The sequence below is a fragment of the Tigriopus californicus genome, chromosome 12, assembly GCF_007210705.1.
Source record: "Tigriopus californicus strain San Diego chromosome 12, Tcal_SD_v2.1, whole genome shotgun sequence".
NCBI classification, from domain to species: domain Eukaryota; kingdom Metazoa; phylum Arthropoda; class Copepoda; order Harpacticoida; family Harpacticidae; genus Tigriopus; species Tigriopus californicus.
The window spans coordinates 11,769,946-11,777,714 of NC_081451.1; positions in this window are offsets into that span (position 1 = coordinate 11,769,946).

Below are 7,769 nucleotides of genomic sequence, written 5' to 3' on the forward strand. Positions count from 1 at the left end.
CCAAATATTTTGCCGAAGCGCCAATAGTATGTTTAAATCTTAAAAAAAAACATTGGTCGAGCAAATTGAGTCACATGCACACACATAAAAAAATGATGAACTCACGCTTGTTCAGAGAACGAGTTTTGGAAGTGTGGCCAAAATGGTAAATAAAAAAAAAACAGCGAGGTTCACACCGGCCTTAAATGGTCCACTGGACATTTACTTAGCATGTCATTGTTCATGGAGGGAAACATGCCCGCCTAGCGAAAATGGAACAATTCGAAATACGCAAAGCGAAAGAAGAGTGTGAAGAGAACCTGTCAAAATCTGAAAACCTCAAATGGTTTTACGGGTGATTTAAAAAATTCCCAGATCTCCAATTGGGCCGATTCAAGATGAAAGACCAGGACGGTATAGATGCCAAACGTAAGTGACACCAATAGCCAAGGTAATTATCAAAGAAAGGATCACGGAGAGAGTGGTAGACCCAATGAAGGAGGTGAGATGTCGAACGTGGAGGGAAATATCTAGCGGAGAGAGGATTGGTTTGAAGGGAACGAGATGTGAGAAATAACTTGAGGATCTAGAAGAGAAGAGTTTACAGAAGTGCTGGGCCGAACAGTATCGAGAGATCCGACAAGCCCCGTGCACCTCCAATCGGCCAATTCCTATGAGGGAGTGACGAATATAGGGCTTGTGTCGCCTTTGCACCTGAGCATGAACGAGGTAGCACTGGTACTATAGAGAAGAACATTGGAGAAAACGCCTAAAAGGGGACAAGAAGACGACGGAACGACCGAGTGACGCACTCGTTTCGTTCACCTAAAAGAGATGAGAGACCACTGTTGTGGAGGGAGGAAGAGGAATAAAACGAGACGTCGTCTGACAGGGAGAGAGTCAGCTGTGCAAGCTAACATTTCAGGAAGTGTGAGACAGACCATTCGGGAAAGAAGGTCTTGCAAGATAATATAACGCCATGACGGGTTGGCTCAACGACAGCTGTGTTGAAAAGGCGGGAAGAGGCATCAATTCAAATAGGGTGCCCTTTTGGGCGCCATCCTGAACTGGAATCAAAAAGATGATGTGGTAACCTGAAGCCGTGGGATATAATGTTGATTTGATTAAGGAGAGTTGTGGTAGAATCAGCAAATGGTGAGGAGCCAGTGTGTTAGTTATATTCAACTCATTTTCTTCGGTAGTCAAGACCGGAGGTTTCGTTATTCATGAATGGTATATTGCGCTCATAAGTGGCTTTCAGAGTCCAGGATTTGACATAAACTTGGCAACTTTTTAAGGCGTTGATGGTTGAGAGTTCAACGCACAGAATTAGATGAATTCAATTGCAATGTCCATGAGCTGGTTATAATGACACTTTTATTAGCTCATGTGGACTCAGTTGTGCCTAATATCCAAATTTTTGCCATCTGAATCTAAGGATTTTTTCCAATCTGACTGACCCTGAATCCATACTTTTTCTGCTCTATCCAAATTCAAATCAAAAAACACAGCAAAGAGCTTAGCCTAATCCAATTCTGAGATGTTTTTGCTGAATTCAAATACAATCTGAATTTTTTGCTTAATCCAATTTATCTCAGTTTTAATGCGCACAACTTGACTTAGTTCTGGGATCACATTATATGTATGTGACAGAAATTTCATAAAAAAACGAACCCAACTATTAAACAATTTGATCCCTACTACTATTTAAATAAAAGATATGTTTCATCTGTGAAACGCACATTCACATATACATTCAATCAAATGTGAGCATTTTTAACTACTTTAATAATATGATGTCACAACATTAGTAAAAAACAGAGGGTGTCAAGTACATGTAGGAGCACAGAAATGTTGCAACTTGTTTTTAGTACCTCTTCTGTTTCAAAAAGTACCTCAGTGACCTCCCAAAATTTGTGCTGACAGAGCAGCTACTACTTCAATGTCTCAATAGGAGTGCAGTTTTTGCAACCTTATCTCGAGTACAATGTACCTTGTTTTAAATTACATATCACAGATTGGAGCTGACCACTCTTTGACACTACTACAAAACCTTAAAATATGATTGAAGTTTGATATCTTTAGTTTAGTCCATTTTTCCACTTTCAGCCTTTGTTTGGATCTTATGCATAATGCTAGTCAGTGTGATTATGACCAGCTCATGGACCTTGCAGTTGACTTCATCTGATTTTGCGCCCAGAACTTGCAACCATTGATCCCTTGGAGAGTTGCCCATGTTTAACTCAATGAATGCAGTATCCCATTCATGAATTATGAAACCTCTGGTCTCCATGACCGAGAAAATGAGTTAGATTAGTTTATATCCTCAACATCTAAGAGGTAAAAAGAGAGGAAGGAGTGATGCCTTGGGTGTTTGGGAGGCAATAAGTTGCCAAAGGAAAGTTGTTGATGAAGATAGAGAGAAATGCTGTCTGATTGGATGACTATGTCGCGAATGGGAACTCTCCAATCACGAGGTACATCCTCAGATTTAGCGGAGAAATTGCTAGGCGCACGTGGAAGAAGGAGGACGGAAGATGTGATGTCAGAAGACAAATCCATGGTGCGAAAGATGGGTAGTGACCTTCCGAGGAACCTGTTTTGCTTGTATGCTCCGTAGATAGATTTGCTCATGCGATAGAGGGCAGAGCCATTATGCATGACAGTCCCAACCAAAGGGAAGTGAGAAGCCACAAGAGAGCCAGAGTGCGAATCGACGCACCTAGAGCCACAGTAGAACGGTCAACGCGGTGATGGGTTGTTTCAAGATGCCTATCTCCGCCAGAAGAAAAGCCCACATTGATCGAATTTGGTCAATAGTTCGGGTTTGTCGTGAAATAGCTGCAGAACAGAAAGGATGAAGAGAAGAAGGCGGGTGTTCACAAACTGGGACGTAAGTATGGGCATTCTGTGCCATGTTGGCGTGAGGACACGGAGCCAATGGCGAAGTAGGGTTGGAGAGGTATGTCCAATGATAGTAGGAAGATTCTTTCAATGAAAAATAATAATCGACACTTTAATTTTGAAGTTTTGGGACAACACTGTCGGGAAGACGACCTTTGTAGCTCGAGATCCGTCAGAGGAGAACAACACTTCATCGCCTCCAGTGAAGTTGAGACCTGCAACAACCCGCTCAATGTTAGAGCTCCTCATGAGGGATTGGAGTTCTCGGAGCGCCCTGAAGAGTCCGCAGCTCAGGTAGAATCATGGAGTTGGAGTGGCAAAATGCCGACATCTTTTTCATGGCGCACTAAGGGGAACTGAAAACCTGAAGTGGGAAAAATTGGAGAAGGGTGTTGTGCGCACAAGGAAGAATGTTTTCCACACAGTCGTTCAACGACGAAAGGGCGCGTTGACTAAATGGGGAAAAAGAAATGTTCTTGTCCGCGTAAGAAAGTCCAGGTTGTAGCGAATGTCACCGCAATGGGACAAACGCAAACAAGCCGTCGACACTTATGTTTTTGAAGCAGAAGGAGACAGAGTACCAAGACAAGATGAAAAGAAGAGACTAAGAGTGAGAGGAATACGTACATGATGCTATTGTTGTCGTGTTGGGTAGAAACGGAGACTGATGGAGAAACACCAATCGGTCTACATTAATATAACATATTTTGGGCCCACAAAGCAACTGCGGGAGAGGAGAGCTACGGGTACAGTATAGCTTGTCCCACGGGAGGTCGGCGCTATAGGCTCAAACGCGTACACCAAGATTGGATTAAGATCCAAAGGCTGTTCGCAGCACGATGGGGGTCAGCTTAACCCTTTCGTGCCAAGGCGTATGCGCAGGGAACGCGGGTGATGTCGAACGAATGAGGCCCGCTTGGCGTCCCCCGTGCAGAGTGGACGTTCCACGCCATGACCGAAACCATGTGCCGATAATACTTGCTTTGCCCCACTTTCATAACAGAATGGAGGATTGCAAAATACGCAGTGGTTGGGTTGTCGTTTTTGTGTCACCACATACGGCGACGGCCCATTGATTGAAAAAAGGCAACTTGGAAATGAGGCAGTTGATACGTTCGACCAGAGAACTCGTCACAATGGAGGCTGGCTGTTCTCATGATCCGACGCCACACTTCGTTAGACAACGTGCGGTAGCATCTGGCACTGGTTCTTTTTCTTTAAATTGTCGTCTTTCCTATTCTTCTGACTATCCTCTTCCACTCCATCCCAAGCAGCGCGTCCATGACTTGACGCCATTGGTCAGAAGTAGCATTTGAGAACTGAAAGAGAGAACAGCAATAAGGCTGTGAGGTATAGCTTGAGGAAACTGACGAGTTAGAAAATAATGTTGTTCTTTCTTTTCTCTTTTCTTTAGAGATCAGGGCAATGGCGAAAGAATGATTTCACTTCACTGACTTATTTTTCCCACTGCGAACGTACACATGAAGAAGCACTCTTGGCCTTGCAACTAGGTTAAAACCATGGCCTAGATAGTTCTCAATCCTGAGAGCTCCTCAAGGCTTAAATTTATTAGACCTTTATAAAGATCTCCGGTTATTTCGGATTACAGACCGCAATCTAAATGAATAGACTAACCATTTGTTAGCAGTATGAAGTTAGCGTATATCTAAACCACCATCTCTTATTTGTTCCGGCATAGCCAATTAAGACATTAATTCAATAGCTGTTTACTAACTTTCGCTCACTCATTCGTCACCCAAACGCTTCTCTCAATGATCATCCATCCCATCAAAAGGGGATGGAAAATTAGCAGACCTTTCTTCATAGCGGATGACTTGCCAATGACAATTGACCTTGCTCCAACTTTGGGCATCAAGTTCCAAAGTAAGTTCCGGGCAAGGTTCCACTTGATCAATCTTCCGATCGACCTATCAAACTGGAATTTGCACAGATAACCCCTCAACCTAAGGCTACCAACGACGGAGTCATTGATGGAAAATGTAGATATGATGAAAAAAGATGTTTTTTTACTGAAAGTATTTTGTTTTTAAATTCTTCTCGGGCTTTAATACCGATTCAACGGAATGAATCCCTTGGATGTCAGAATGGACAAAACCTTTGGTCACATAAAACCTAGAGGCGGCCAAATTCGAACGCATTAAGACACCATTGGACGAAGGCTGTTACGGAAACTTTTTGTTAGTCATTTTTATTGGTTGATTAGAAAAGCTTGAATCATATGTATTAAGAAAGGGCAGACCTTCCAAGTAAGAAATGAGACGACATAAGCTCGGTCATCAAATATTTCATTTCATGTAATTGTGGTTTTTCCTGAAATCAACGCACCAACTCCCATCACATACGGAGGAGACAGGGCAGGGAAAGAGATATCTCATTAATCAGAAGTTGTTCTTGATGAAGGTCATAACTGGGGAGGGAGCAGGTGAAAATAGAATAATGCTAGTAATAAGAATAAAATCATTTGTTGTGTTCGAAGAAATCAACTCTAAACAATATCAAGGATAACAAAACCACATCCCAAGGAACGAATGAAGCGTCTCCAGGAGAGCAAAAACTAGCAAGATTCAGTCAATTGGCGCTAGAGGGGCAAGAAACAAGTTCAATTCAGAGCAAGAACTTTGGCCACACTCACGGAACTTCACCAGAAGTGTCGCTGTAAGAACGAAACAGAACAAATCACGAGGGAAAAACATCGAGTTTTGATGCACCATGGTATAATAAGTAAGCAAATGTAATAATGATATTAATAATGCAATGATAATTAGAATAATAGGGGCATTTTTTTCATTTCAAGGTGATAAGTGGTTGCACATGATAAGGGGGGAAAGTTTAAAGGGCGGGAAATCAAGAATTGCGCCTGGTCTATATCTACGATAGATCTGGATAGTTTTGTGCACAATTATTATTTTAGAGATTGGATGGGATGTTTTTGCTAATTTCGAGATATTTTGGGATTTTAAATTTGTTGCTGTGGTATGGTGTTGTTGCAATTGCAATCATCATGCAAATTGTAGGACAAACAGGAGGACGTAGAGGATAATAGTTATTGTAATAATGAGGAGAAGGACCAGCTGTTTTGTTTGCTTAGAATGAAGTAGAATAAGGAGGGTCACAACCAGAAATTATTTTTTGGAAATGTTTTATTAAAAATCTTGTTTTTATCTTCTTCATGGTGGCGTCTTTCGCAATAAGACAAAAGCCCATATTCACATGTAGATAATCATCGAAACATAGAAACGAGAGATCGTTGTCATTCAAAAATACAGTCACGTGACAGCCGACCAATGTAAAGGTAATACCTGATGTGTTTAGTTCAGTTTGTTGCAATAAGAATACAGAAGAAGCCGTGAATGAGTCTTTAGTAGGGGAGGGCCGACATCCAAAGGTGGAAAAGGAGATTACCGGCTTCGATTGACTGACAAGATCCAAACAAGAAGAAAACAGCGGAAAAATCCAGGAACTGATGCCCAATCAGGGTGCAAATATCAAGTTTAAGTCATACTCATACATTCCGCAGATGGTGCACCTGCTGCATGGAGGAAAAAAAGGGGAAACCTGCAGGAGTCACCAATAACGGCACATACAACAAAAAACGATCACTCATCGTGGGGTAACAGAAGTTGAAATAGTTAAGTAGTTAGTGGAGTAGTAATAGAAGCAAGTTACGGGTAATGGTAATAGTATTGTTGTTTATAGTAGTAGTTATTGTTAGCCTTGGCTGGCTCTTCCGGGTTGCAGGAGACATCCTTGACGCGGACGCATTCGCTCGTTTTGGCAAGTCTCAAGCCCTAAAACAAAGTTCATGAATGTAAAGGACCGTTCTCCCTCTCCAATGGAACAATGGAATGAACGTTGAAATTTGATGGAGATCAATCTTCTCAAGCATAATACTCCCCTCAATTGACCCATTGGCTACTTTGGAAGGTGAGCACTTTGGACAATAGAAAATTCCAAATATTTACCTTAGCCTTCGCAAAGGATGTGATTTGTGATTCGGCGAGAATCCTTGAAGAGCTGAAGGGCAAAGAATTGTGACCCTTTAAGTGTGAACACTTAAAGTTGAAGAGCAGCTTCAGAACACAATTTCAGCATGAAAACAAGGAAAAACCAATGAACGATGTATGATCTGACAATGCTCTAAATGAAACCAGCTCTCTGTGAGTAAACTCACGTTGTTCAACGACGCTTTTCCGCAGACAATGCTCCCAAGGGCAATGCTCGGTGGGCGTGAGCCCCTTGAGCTGAAGGACAGACTCTTATTCATCTATGAAAATATAAAAAGCACAACCTCATGTTATCCTTCTTCTCTTCAAAGCAACATTCAGCGACCAAATATTTTATATAATCATAGACACGTCCATGACTTTCAGTGTGTGTAACTTTGTGTCGGCTTAGCAAACCCCGAAATCAAAGGTAAATAATGATTGAACAGTTGTGAAGCTAAGGCTAGCTAACCGTGTTTTCGTGGGTTTGAGGGCAATTTTTCGAGAATTCTACATTAGGTCTTCAACATTATATACAAAACAACTTAAGGCTTTTCATTTAAAACGATCAAATCTTAAGCAAAATCAAATGAAATTATTGTTCCGCTCTCTCTTGATCAGCAAATTGCAAGATTGACACGTTTGCAGTTAAAATCATGTTTGCTTCAATTTGAACTCAAGTCACCGGCAAAATTGATGCTTTATTTGTCACTATCACATGTTTTGAACCTAAAATCATTATTTAGTGAACAAACCATTTTCAATCATCAATGTAAAGCGTTATGGAAAAACTTGGTTACAAAACAAGAACATCTTGGTGTCACTTTACGACGGGGTTGCCCTTTGAGACCTGAAGTAAGGATAGGTCTATATCCTCTCTTT